The 12,180-nt window shown below is 47.2% G+C and overlaps 1 protein-coding gene across 4 annotated transcripts in view; it reads left to right on the top strand.

The window, feature by feature from the left end:
* The window catches only part of LYRM4 (LYR motif containing 4), a 198,450-nt gene that overhangs the window by 142,769 nt on the left and 43,501 nt on the right, over positions 1 to 12,180 (top strand). The gene's annotated exons all lie outside the window — the stretch shown is intronic.

Raw genomic sequence — 12,180 nt, 5'->3', positions numbered from 1 at the left:
AAATACAAAAAAATTAGCCAGACATGGTGGCACACGCCTATAGTTCCAGCTACTCGGGAGGCTGAGGCAGAAGAATCGCTTGAACCCGGGAGGCACAGGTTGCAGTGAGCCGAGATCACGCCACTACACTCCAGCTTGGGTGACAGAACGAGGTATCATCTCAAAAAATAAAATAAAACAAAATAAAATAGTTTCATTCCCTTTCCTGTGATGATGTGGAATGCCACGGAAAGACCGTCACATGGTGGGCCTGTTTTTTTTTGTTTTTTTTTTTTTTTGGAGAGAGAGTCTCATTCTGCCACTGAGGCTATAGTGCGATAGCATAATCTTAGCTCACTGCAACCTCCGCCTCCTGGGTTCAAGCGTTTCTCCTGCCTCAGCTTCCCGGTAGCTGGGATTACAGGCATATGACACCACACCCAGCTAACTTTTTTTGTATTTTTAGTAGAGGTGGGGTCTTGTCATGTTGATCAGGCTGGTCTCGAACTCCTGGCCACAAGTGATCCACCCGCCTCAGTGGTGGGATCACAGGTGTGAGACGCCGCACCCGGCCTTTTTTAACTGAACATGAGACATTCAGAAAGACCACAAGCTGGGGCAGCATGCTGATAAAAGTGGATAAGAGTGAGGGCAACTGTGTGTTCATGATTGAGGCAGACACTTGAGAGTGGACAAGGCTGTATCTATAGTCACCCTGGGACAGTGGATGTGGACTGGACGTGTGGTCATGCTGACGAAGAGTGCACGCTCTTGCACCTTGTTTCTCTCTTGTCCCAGCAAGCAAAGATTAAACATGTTAATTATTAACTGTGACACGGGATAGTGGGCAGGGATATGAATTTACTCATCACTCTGCCAGCAACAACACAGAGGAAATAAGAGGCCGACTCCCCACCACCTCCCCCCACATTAAGATATCCCGGCCGGGCGCGGTGGCTCAAGCCTATAATCCCAGCACTTTGGGAGGCCGAGACGGGTGGATCACGAGGTCAGGAGATTGAGACCATCCTGGCTAACCCAGTGAAACCCCGTCTCTACTAAAAAAAAAAAAAACAAAAAAAAAAATTAGCCGGGTGAGGTGGCGGGTGCCTGTAGTCCCAGCTACTCAGGAGACTGAGGCAGGAGAATGGCGTGAACCCGGGAGGTGGAGCTTGCAGTGAGCCGAGATCCGGCCACTGCACTCCAGCCTGGGCAACACAGCGAGACTCCGTCTAAAAAAAAAAAAAAGAATATCCCATATCTGGAATTCAAGGCTTACAGGAAGGATGGAGATGGAGTGTGTACCGGGAGAGGGGAAGCAAAAAGATGCACTCCTGCTTCTTTGAAATGGCCTTCTTTCTCAGCTACCATGCGTCATTGGAGATTGGGGTTTCAGTAAATCCAGTTTGGATGATCCCTTCAGGCACCCTTCTGTTGCATAAAATGGTGGCAGAATTAAACGTAGCAGTGTTATGCTATTATATGTAAACATTTTGAAGAACAAGCCTACTGGATTCTAAAAAGAAGAAAAGGTTATGTGGACTGAGGGCTGTTTTTAGAGGAACACCATGTGGTCGATATTCCTAAGTTTGGGTTTCACAATACTTCTTGTTGCCATACAGAAAAGACTGAAAAAAATGTAGACATAAATTCATGCGTGCCTATTTCAGTGTGCTTTTTAAAAAAAATGGGAAATATAAAAAACATGATAAAAAACAGTCTATTTGACAAATAAGCTTTTATCACTGGTGACTTGACTGTGACAAGGCTGTGGCAGTGCCTCTCCATGCTGGGATCTCACCAGGGACAATTGCTGCAGGAATTGCAGGCAGCGTGAAAGGATGTCCAGCCTTGTCATAAGCCAGAGGAGGGGCACAGATGTCATGCTTACCTTCCCCAGTGCAGGTGAACAGGAGCAGGCAGCTTAGCATGTGCCATCTGAGACCATATGTTGAAATTCTGTCAAAAACGTGTTGGCCGGGCATGGTGGCTCATACCTGTAATTCTGGCACTTTAGGAGGCCAAGTCAGGCGGATCACCTGAAGTGGGAGTTTGAGACCAGCCTGGCCAACATGGTGAAAGCCCATCTCTACTAAAAATACAAAAATTAGCCAGGTATGGTGGCGCATGCCTGCAGTCCCAGCTCTTCAAGAAGCTGAGGCATGAGAATCACTTGAACACAGGAGGAGGAGGTTGCAGTGAGCTGAGATCACACCACAGAACTCCAGCCTGGATGACAGAGTGAGACTGTGCCTCAAAATAGATATGTGCATAGATACTGTTTTGGTGGTTCAAGGGGGGGTTTTTCTTGCCTTGCAAAGCCCCCATGAAAGTGTAGCTATCTTAGGAAAGTGCAGTATCTTAAAAATATGCTTCTGAAACTAGGTGTGTCAGAAGGCACTCAAAGGTAACAGGGTAAAAACAGTGCGTCCTCTTGGAGGGTCAGGATTACTTGTCAACTTGGAGGGGAAAAAACTGTGAAGAGACCGGGTCTTGCTCTGTTGCTGAGACTGGAGTGCGGTATGTATTCACAGGCGAGATCATAGAGCACTACAGCCTCGAACTCCTGGGCTCAAGCAATCTTCCCACCTTAGCCTCCTGAGTAGCTGAGACTACAGGTGTGCACCAAGGTGGGTTTCCCTACCACATCTGGCAGGGAAAACATTTTTATACGAAAATAAGCACAGATACGCTGTACAGCAGAGTACACCATTTACATGAAGATCAATATGAGACTTCCAAGGAATATTCCGGCTACCACAGCCCCTTTAAGCTAAGTCCCAAATCCCCAGAAGAACGATTTTGGTTTTTTGTGGTTTTTTTGTTTGTTTTGTTTTGTTTTTTGTTTTTTGTTTTGAGACGGAGTCTCACTCTGTCGCCAGGCTAGAGTGCAGTGACTCAATCTCGGCTCACTGCAACCTCTGCCTCCCAGGTTCAAATAATTCTCCTGCCTCAGCCTCCCAAGTAGCTGGGACTATAGGCGCACACCACCACACCCAGCTAATTTTTGTATTTTTAGTAGAGACAGGGTTTCACCATGTTTACCAGGACGGTCTCGATCTCTTGACCTCGTGATCCACCCGGCTCGGCCTCCCAAAGTGGTGGGATTACAGGTGTGAGCCACCACACGGCCAGGAGTATGATTTTATGTGTGAACTACCTCTTCATAACAGGGTCTGGTTTGTAACTCTCTTGTGTGAATTTCTCTCTCCTTGGGCCAATGCCATTATGTTTAAATAATATCTTAAAAACGCTTTAAGATTTTCCTTTACAAAGGTTTTCTTATTCGTGACTTTTTATTCACAAAAACCTTAAAGTCATTTTGTCATGTATTTTTTAAAATCTTGTCAGATTTTGTATTATCATTGTGTTAAATGTGAATTCATTTGCAAAAATTGGCATTTTTGTATGACTCAGTCTTTTCACGAATATGGGTATCTCTCACTAAAATTTTATATTTCTTAGCTTTTTAGTTTCTTTCTAAAGATCACACATGTCTTACTAAGTTTACATCTAGGAGTGTTTTTTGTCACTGTGACTGTTGTTACTGCCCTTTCCAGTACGTTTTCAGTGTGATTCACTGGGGTGCCAGCTTCTGATATGTGAAATGGAAGAGCATGCCTAGCAGAGCAAGTACACACCCTCCAAAAATAGAAATTCAAAGAAAACATGACAGAGTTTGCCTGTAAAAGCCTACAAATTGATGATAATACTGGTACTTTCCTCATAAAGTCATTGTGAGGCCAAAAGAAATGCTTTCATTTAGTTATTAATAATTGATTAAGCACTTAGAGCAGTGCCTGGTACATAGTAAATGCTCATTAATCGTCACTATTGCTTTCATCATCATCATCATTATTTTGTACTAGTCATAGCATTATCATCATTAATTGAAAAAGTATCATCATCGTGACACCAGAGGCAAGATTTGGTACTGTGCCCTGCGGCCCCCAATCTCTGAGGGGGAAGAGAGCAGAACAGTTTGCCCCTTGGCTTCACCAGCAAAGCTAGACATCCATGTCTCTCCTGTAACTTCACAGGGCACAGCCACCTCCTTCTCGTACCAAACTGCTCTGACCAACTGGCAGTGTCATGGGCCCTGTCTGGGCAGGAAGCCGATAAGAGAAGAGATGAGGAAAGAACAACTCAGCAGTCAGTCCTTGAGTCCAGCCTGGAAAGCTCACATTCACACCCAGGTGGTGAGCTCAGCTGTCATCGCCACCATATTCTGCAGTTGGGGGTTAATTATTACAGAATCATGTGCTCTTATAGCTGAAGGGTGAGGGGCCTTGAGATCCTAAGATCAGGGTCTGGGACCCCATGATATGCATTTTGGTTTTTTTTTTGTTTTTGAGACAGAGTCTCGCTCTGTTACCCAGGCTGGAGTACAGTGGCGTGATCTTGGCTCACTGCAACCTCCGCCTCCCGGGTTCAAGCGATTCTCCTGCCTCAGCCTCCCGAGTAGCAAGGATTACAGGCGCCCACCACCACACCCGGCTAATTGTTGTATTTTTAGTAGAGACAGAGTTTCGCCATGTTGGCCAGGCTGGTCTCAAACTCCTGACCTTGTGATCCGCCCACTAGGCCTCCCAAAGTGCTGGGATTACAGGCGTGAGCCACTGCACCCCGCCCATGATATGCATCTTGACAGAGACAGGCCTTGCACAAATCTGTGCATGTAAGTAATGTTTAGCAGGCCCTTGCCAGGTGCCTAGCACTGTGCTTATTTGATTTTCCCAGTAGTGTTAGGACATTTCATGTATGTGGGCCCTGGGAAGGAACTGGGGAAAATGGTAGATTTTCTTCACATCTAGTGTTTCGTTTGATTCCCATAACAACTCTGCGAAATAGGCTGGAAGTGGCAGAGGCAGGAGTGGGATCCCAGCCCAGGGCTGCGTCCGTTCCCCACCTTCCCCACCCACTCCCCTGGCGAGTGAGCCCGGTTCCTGGGACCCAGGTCCTGTAGACATGTGTTGCAGGGATGGCTGGGCATGGCTTCAGAAGAAAGACTACGCAGTGAAGACCTGAAACATTGTACCCAGTTGTATTTTCTTGTATCTCGCTCCTTCCTCCCCTGCAGGTTATTTGTCTAATGAGTCTCAGAGCTCTTAAGTGTTTCTGGGCCATCTAGTCATCCTGGCTACTGGCAGTTGAGTAATCTGTGTACTTTTCCAATGAACTCTAATGTCAACCCCCGAAACTTAATAGAATAAAAGTGTGATCAGCTTTAATGACCAGTTTATGCACAGTACTGGTTTGATGTGGCTGTATAAGTCAATTTGGGATTCTAGAGGGACTGGAACTTGAAGCTGTTAATTGCACTACCTTACTTGCGTTGACCAGACCCTCTCACCTGCAGCTTGGAGCATCATTCTCTGCCATTAGCACCACAGCATCAATCCTGGCTAGCCTCCTGTTGTGTGCTGACACATTTTACAGCCCAAATAAATGCAACAGAACTGCTACACAAACATTTATTGCCTCAACTCCTTAGCCCTCATTGAGATAACTTTTTAATATTTCCCCCCTGTGTGAACTGAGTATTTCCCCTACTTCTTCTGTAATGGCTCTAGGTAAATCCCATATAGCCCTGGATTCTAGCCTTAAACCCTCTGCTGGGCCACATTTAAATCATTTCATTTCACTTAACGGTCAGTGAACATTCTTGTTGCACTAAATGATCCTACTGCTGTTTTTATTCACTTGTCTTCATCAGTTCTATATTTCCACTTGTGGCTCACCATCAGAGCACTCGGTAATCACTCAGCTATCTGGATTTTAGAGTCAGTGGGCACAGACCCTTAGAACCGTGGAGTACGGGACTGATATTTTTAGTTGTCAGGTACTTTCTGAGCACTTTGTATGTGTCTGGCACGGTCCTAAACTGCGCTTTGAAGGCACCTAAGTCAAGTAACATGATCCCTTCTCCCCCCTCCCCTCAGTCACCGATGCTTATGCTGGGGAACTGAGGCAGGCCCACTTACCATTACAGTATAGGGACCATGTGGGTGGCCCCAATATATGCAGTACATATGTCAGACAGACATGCATCTCTATATCCTCTTAATACCATTCACATTGTAAGACCTGATGTCATTAGTTTTTTCCCCCCCAAGGGCCATAAAATTGTCATACTGGAATGGGGTTTGTTTTTTGTTTTTTAATTTAATTAAAACTTCTGTCAAAGCAGACTATAAATTTGGTTTGTTTTGATTTCAAGTTTCCTGAAACTTGGCTCTTCAGATTGCCCCCCAGTTCTTCATTCTGTGGGTTTCCTTTGGGGTCTTTTCTATGGGGCCATTCCCACCTCACAGCTACATGCCTTACAGGAGAGCACCCCTCCCCCAGAAGTTTCATCCTCTAGATTGGTGGACTTTGTGAAATAAACATGATGGTAACTACTGTAATGGGGGCTTTTGTAAGAAACATAGCAGAGGGCCGCATTCTCCTGTTGGAGAATCCTGTGTTCTTGTTCTAGCCGGCACATAGAGAATACAGCCTTTAGCACACAGAGCTCACGCACAGGGAGCTACATGGGGAGAAACGTGTTTGTTCTGAGGCATGATAAGTGTGCCACCAAAGCCTTCAAAGGGACTACCAGAGGAAGTGTCGGCCAGACAAACAGACCTTCTGGAAAGTAGTTTTGCAAGATCCATCAGTAACCATAAAAATATTCATATCTGGCCAGGCGCGGTGGCTCACACCTGTAATCCCAGCACTTTGGAAGGCCGAGGTGGGTGGATCACGAGGTCAGGAGATCGAGACCACGGTGAAACCCCGTCTCTACTAAAAACACAAAAAAATTAACTCGGCGTGTTGGCGGGCGCCTGTAGTCCCAGCTACTCGGGAGGCTGAGGCAGGAGAATGGCGTGAACCCGGGAGGCGGAGCTTGCAGTGGGCCACTGCACTCCGGCCTGGGCGACAGAACGAGACTCCATCTCAAAAAAAAAAAAATTCATATCTGTTTATCCAACAATTCCATTTCTAGAAACCTTTTATAAGGAAAAAAGTCAGATTTGATAAAAGGTTATATATGAATGATAATCCTGGCATTAAGTGAAAACAGTCTAAATGTTCATCATATGGGAGTGATTAAATACATTATGATACATCTTTACAATGGAGTATTACACAGTTACTGAAAATATTCCTTCAAAGGACAGTTAATGACATAAGGATCATAATATGAAGTTAAGTTCAAAATCAAGTTATGCTATGATCCCACATTTAAATATTCTGTATATTTTAAATCTACATGTGATTTAACAGACTACTCAAAAATACCAAACTACTAATAGCCACATATCCGAATGCAACTAAATATTTAGAGCAAGCTTGTCCAACCCACAGCCTGTGGGCCATGTGCAGCCCAGGATGGCCTTGAATGCAGCCCAACACAAATTTGTAAACTTAAAACATGAGATTTTTTTTGCGATTTCTTTTTTCTTTAGCTCATCAGCTTTCGTTAATGTTGTGGGTTTTATGTGTGGCCCAAGACAATTCTTCTTCTTCCAGTGTGGCCCGGGGAAGCAAAAAGATTGGACACCCCTGATTTAAAGAGAAAAAGAACAGAATCTTTATAATTTCCCGTGTAGCTTTTTTAAACTTTGGAAACAGCTACAGTAGGTACCTGTTAATTGCACCACCCCAGATGACAGGGACATTGTTTCCACTTGCCACAGGGCACAGATCACCCCCTTCTCTGCACCAGCCTTCGTTTCATTAGTCCTATGATCTCACATTAAAATTCTCATTGTGCATTCAAGTCAGTAAAGATTGGTTTAGCTGTATGTAACAAGAAACCCAAGTAACAGGAGCTTTTAAAAGATGGAGGTTTATTTTTCTCGCACATAAAAGCTGGCAATAAGGTGTCCAGAGCTGGCATGGTGTCCCCATGGTCATCAAGTACTCAGACACCTCCTTTCTACCCCCCAGCCTTAGCGTGTAGCTCCCATATCAAACTTACCTTATGGTGCTAGATGTCTGCTGGTGTTCCAGCTATCAAGTTCATATTCCAGGCAGAACGGAGACAAACTAGGGGGCAGGCAGGCAGTGGAGTGCCCCCAGTCTGAGGCGGCCCACTTTAAAGAACTTTCCTAGATGCTCCTGCCTTGATGACAGCTAACACCTCATTGGCCACATCTAGCTGCACAGGAGTCTGGAGAGTGTAAACTTCTAGACATGCACTGACCCTGTAAGGAAAAAGGAGAGATGGATACTGGGCAGTCCACAGTTCTCTCATGTGGTTATCTCAAATTTTCATAACATAGGTTCATAATTATACTCATGTGTAATTTGCGTTATGAAGAAATCATTGATTAGCCAGGCATGGCGGCACATGCTGTAATCCCAGCTACTCAGGAGGCTGAGGCAGGAGGATCACTGAAGCCCAGGAGTTCAAGACCAACCTGGGCAACATAGTGAGAACCTGTCTCTAAAAAAAAGAGAGAGAGAAAGAAAAGAAAGGAAGAAATGGTTGGGACCTGGTAGAGGAGCAGCATTTTGGAGAAAGCACTGGACAGAGATCAGAAGATCTGGGGTTCACGTCTTTGCTTCTATATGGATTGATTCTTCTGGGCTTCATTCTTCACCAAAAGCTGAGGGCAGTGATTCTTACAGCATCCACGTGCAGCAGTCTTGGACTTGCAAGGGTGGGTCCCCTTTCAGTGCAGCACCCATTCCTCTGGCTGCTCCTCTATAACTTCTGCCACTCCTTCCAAGCTGGGTCACCTCTCACCTGCACTCCTTTTCTTTTTTTTTTGAGACGGGGTCTCGCTCTGTCACCCAGGCCAGAGTGCAGTGACACGATCTCGGCTCACTGCAACCTCCGCCTCCCGGGTTCACGCCATTCTTCTGCCTCAGCCTCCTGAATAGCTGGGATTATAGGCGCCCGCAACCTCGCCCTATGTATTTTTAGTAGAGACGGGGCTTTACCATGTTGGTCAGGCTGGTCTCGGACCTGTGACCCCATGATCCACCCACCTCGACCTCCCAAAGTGCTGGGATTACAGGTGTAAGCCACCGCGCCCAGCCTCACCTGCACTCTTACTGGTCCCTTAACCGGGTCCCCTGCCACAACTCTCCACCTCTTCCTTGCCTTGACCCTAAGACAAGGTGATCTTTTTAACCACAGGTCTGGATGCTCTGGTCCTCCATTTTTAACATTCTACCAGCTTTCCATTCCCTCCAAGTGGAGCATGGCATCTGTGTTCTGGCCCTACCACACTTTCCTTTTATTCTCTCTTCTCTGCCGTCTCCACCCCCATCCTCACCCTCACCCTTCCGTATCCACACTTAGTCTATTTCTGTCTCTGACAGTCTCCGCATCCAGTCGTGTCATGGGCTTCTCACCCCTGCCGCGGCTCCAGCCTCTGGGCCTCTGAGCTCCTCCTCCCCTGAGTGTCTCCTCTGAGAAGTCTTCCGTGACTCCCTCAGGCTGAGTCACATCTTCTAGATCCCTCTAGTCCTGTGTGCCCTCCTGTGCTAGTACATTCCAGATGCTAGGTCGTTTATCTCAATTCTTGTCTGTTTTCCCTTCCTGGACTCAGAGATTTCTGCAGGCATTAATCACATCTGAAAGTCTCACCCGCACAAGGTGCCTGGAACAGGAGGTGCTCACTGCTTGTCTGCAGAATGACTCAGGGCTGGGGCTGCCCTTCCAGCTCCTCCGGGTTTTCTGGGTCTTTGAACACCTGTGCGTTGTGTGCTGTGTATGCCTTTCACTTGTAGGAAAGGGCCCTGCCTGCCTGTCCATCTTCGCTGCAGAGCCACTTGCTCTCAGTGCATTGGGCTCAGATTCCTTCTCTCGCTCGCTCGTCACAGATCTGCTGAGCAGTGTTGTCTCCTAGGACTGTGTGGGGCCCAGGGACACAGAAAGCAGCGTTCACCAGTCCTGCCCTTGAGGGGCTCTCAGGGGCTGGAGAGGGGAAGACAGACATGAACTAGAGCACGTGACCTCATAGGGACCACACACACAGACCACACACATGGCCCAGGTGGCTGCAAAGAGGAGGGCGGGCTTCGCGAGCATGCCGCCCGGGCTGCAGGCGGTGAACGGGTGGACAGAGGTGCGCCCTCCCTTCAGGAGGGGGCGGGAAGCCAGTCACCCCTCCTGCTGCTGCAACACGTTTCTCCCCTCCATGTCTGCCACGACTCTCCCTTGGCCAGATTCCCACCAGCTGCCCTAGGGACTCCCATGCCATGTAGGTGCTGTACTGGTTGGGGACCTCACACATCTTTTTCTTGACACTGGCCAACTTTACTGAAGGCCCAAAGACTGCTGGAGCTGCAAAGGACCGTAAAGATCACCTAGAAGTTTCCAGACCTCATCCCACAGGTGAGGAACTGAGTCTAGAGGAAGTGGAGAGTCTCACATGGCAAGTGGCGGAGCCATCCCAGCTGCAGCCCAGCTGTCCTGTTCCCGCTGCCCCCCTCCCCCTCATCCCAGGGCCTTTCCAGGGTGCCGCGTTTCCTTCCAGAGTGCCAGAAGTAGAGCATGTGGATCAACACTGGGCCATTCAGAGACCATGCGTCCCAGATGGATCCTGGAGCCATGGACAGTGCCTGTAATCACAGAAGCTGAGAGTTGGAAGGAATCCATCTGGTTCAGCCCTGGTCTAGCATATACCTTCCTTCCCATCCTCACTTTCTGCTCCTCACGGGGACAGAGAACTCACAGCTTCCCAAGCCAGCCCATTGCAGTTTTGAACAGGTTTCTTCTTATGCCATCCCATAACCCCTGCCTGCCACTAAAGCCTTGAGAAGATGATGGTAAACTCTGTCAGGTACTCATGGAATGTCCAATTGTGGACACTTCTAGGACAGGTTCCTGGTGAATCCCCTGAGATCAATTGAATACAGAACAAGCTCCCAGGTAACTGAACCATCCAAGCTGTTTTACAAAATTGTTTGTATTAGCCTAGTTTTAGTTATCCAAAAAGTAATGGTTCCTTTTTTTTTTTTAAGGATCATTGGTATTCTAGCCTTTCTGTTCTCAGTATCGTTTGATAGTGGGTGCATCTATCTGTTGAGGTTAATAGATGAAAACAAAGCCATGTACTATTCAGGGTGGAGGACAATGCCGATCCTCCTCTTCTCTGTAGTAGGGTATAGATGGCTTCAGCTCACCCAGTAGCTATTTCAGGTTGTCCAGAAGGGAAACTCAGAAAGTCCCTGCATTCATCATGACTGTACTGTAGCCCCCAAGAAACCCAGTGCGGCTCCTCACAGCCCTCAAGATGATTTCCGACCTTGCCACCTAAAGTGTGGCCCATGGACCAGCAGCATCAGCATTACCTGCAGGTTGTGAGAAATGCAGCACCCCAGACGCCCCCATCCACTTGTATCCAAAGTCTTCTCTATATTAGTGAGCGGAAGGGAGGACTGAGGACACAGTAGCCAAGCTCATCACTGTGACTTGTTAGGAGTTGTGCTGGAGCGCTCGTTCTCTACACCACCTTCCCATAGCTCCTACCTATCTCTTTTGGTTTTTAATTAGGACATTCACTTGCATTTAAAAATACCTGCAAGATCTCCCCCATCCCCCAAATCTCCACTGTCTGCTTTTCTTTCTTCTTAGATGACGCGCTGCTCTTGCCTCTTTCTTCGCTTTCTCTTGCACCTCAACACTTAGCAGTTATTATCCGTGCCACGGACCTTCAGGACACCTCTGTGCAAGGGCAGACCGAAGACCGAGCAATGGCATGGAAAACAGGACACCTCAGATGGACCGCGGGGCTGTCCTTGGTGACAGAGTACTGCTCTTTAACACGTGCTGTAGTAATGACATGATCGCCTTCTGTCCGGGGCCTTCACTTCGAAACAGAGCACTAAGGTCGGGGAGGAAAACCATATGAGGATGTTGAGCCCTGGCTGCTCTGGGTGGTAGCTGTGGCCTTTAGGAGTTTACTATCGTTTGCTTAAACAGCAGTTACTCGCCTCGAATTTCCCATAGATAGTGACCAACTGGTCTGAAATCCAGATAGAGTTGCTAATGGTCAGCCCTTTCTTCACCAGTTCCACTTATCCTTAAAAATGTATCACTCAGGAAATGCTTTTACAGAAATATTGTGGCAAGACCCTTTGTTCCCGAGGAAAGACCTTCTCTAGCCCCAGACGATGACTCCAGCGTCCACCTGGGACAGTGGAAACATTGGGCATGAAGACACTTAATAAAAAGGACACTTTAAAAAGAAGGGGGCA

The sequence above is a fragment of the Theropithecus gelada genome, chromosome 4 (assembly GCF_003255815.1).
Source record: "Theropithecus gelada isolate Dixy chromosome 4, Tgel_1.0, whole genome shotgun sequence".
Taxonomy (NCBI): Eukaryota; Metazoa; Chordata; class Mammalia; order Primates; family Cercopithecidae; genus Theropithecus; species Theropithecus gelada.
This window is presented reverse-complemented; position numbering and strand designations above follow the sequence as displayed.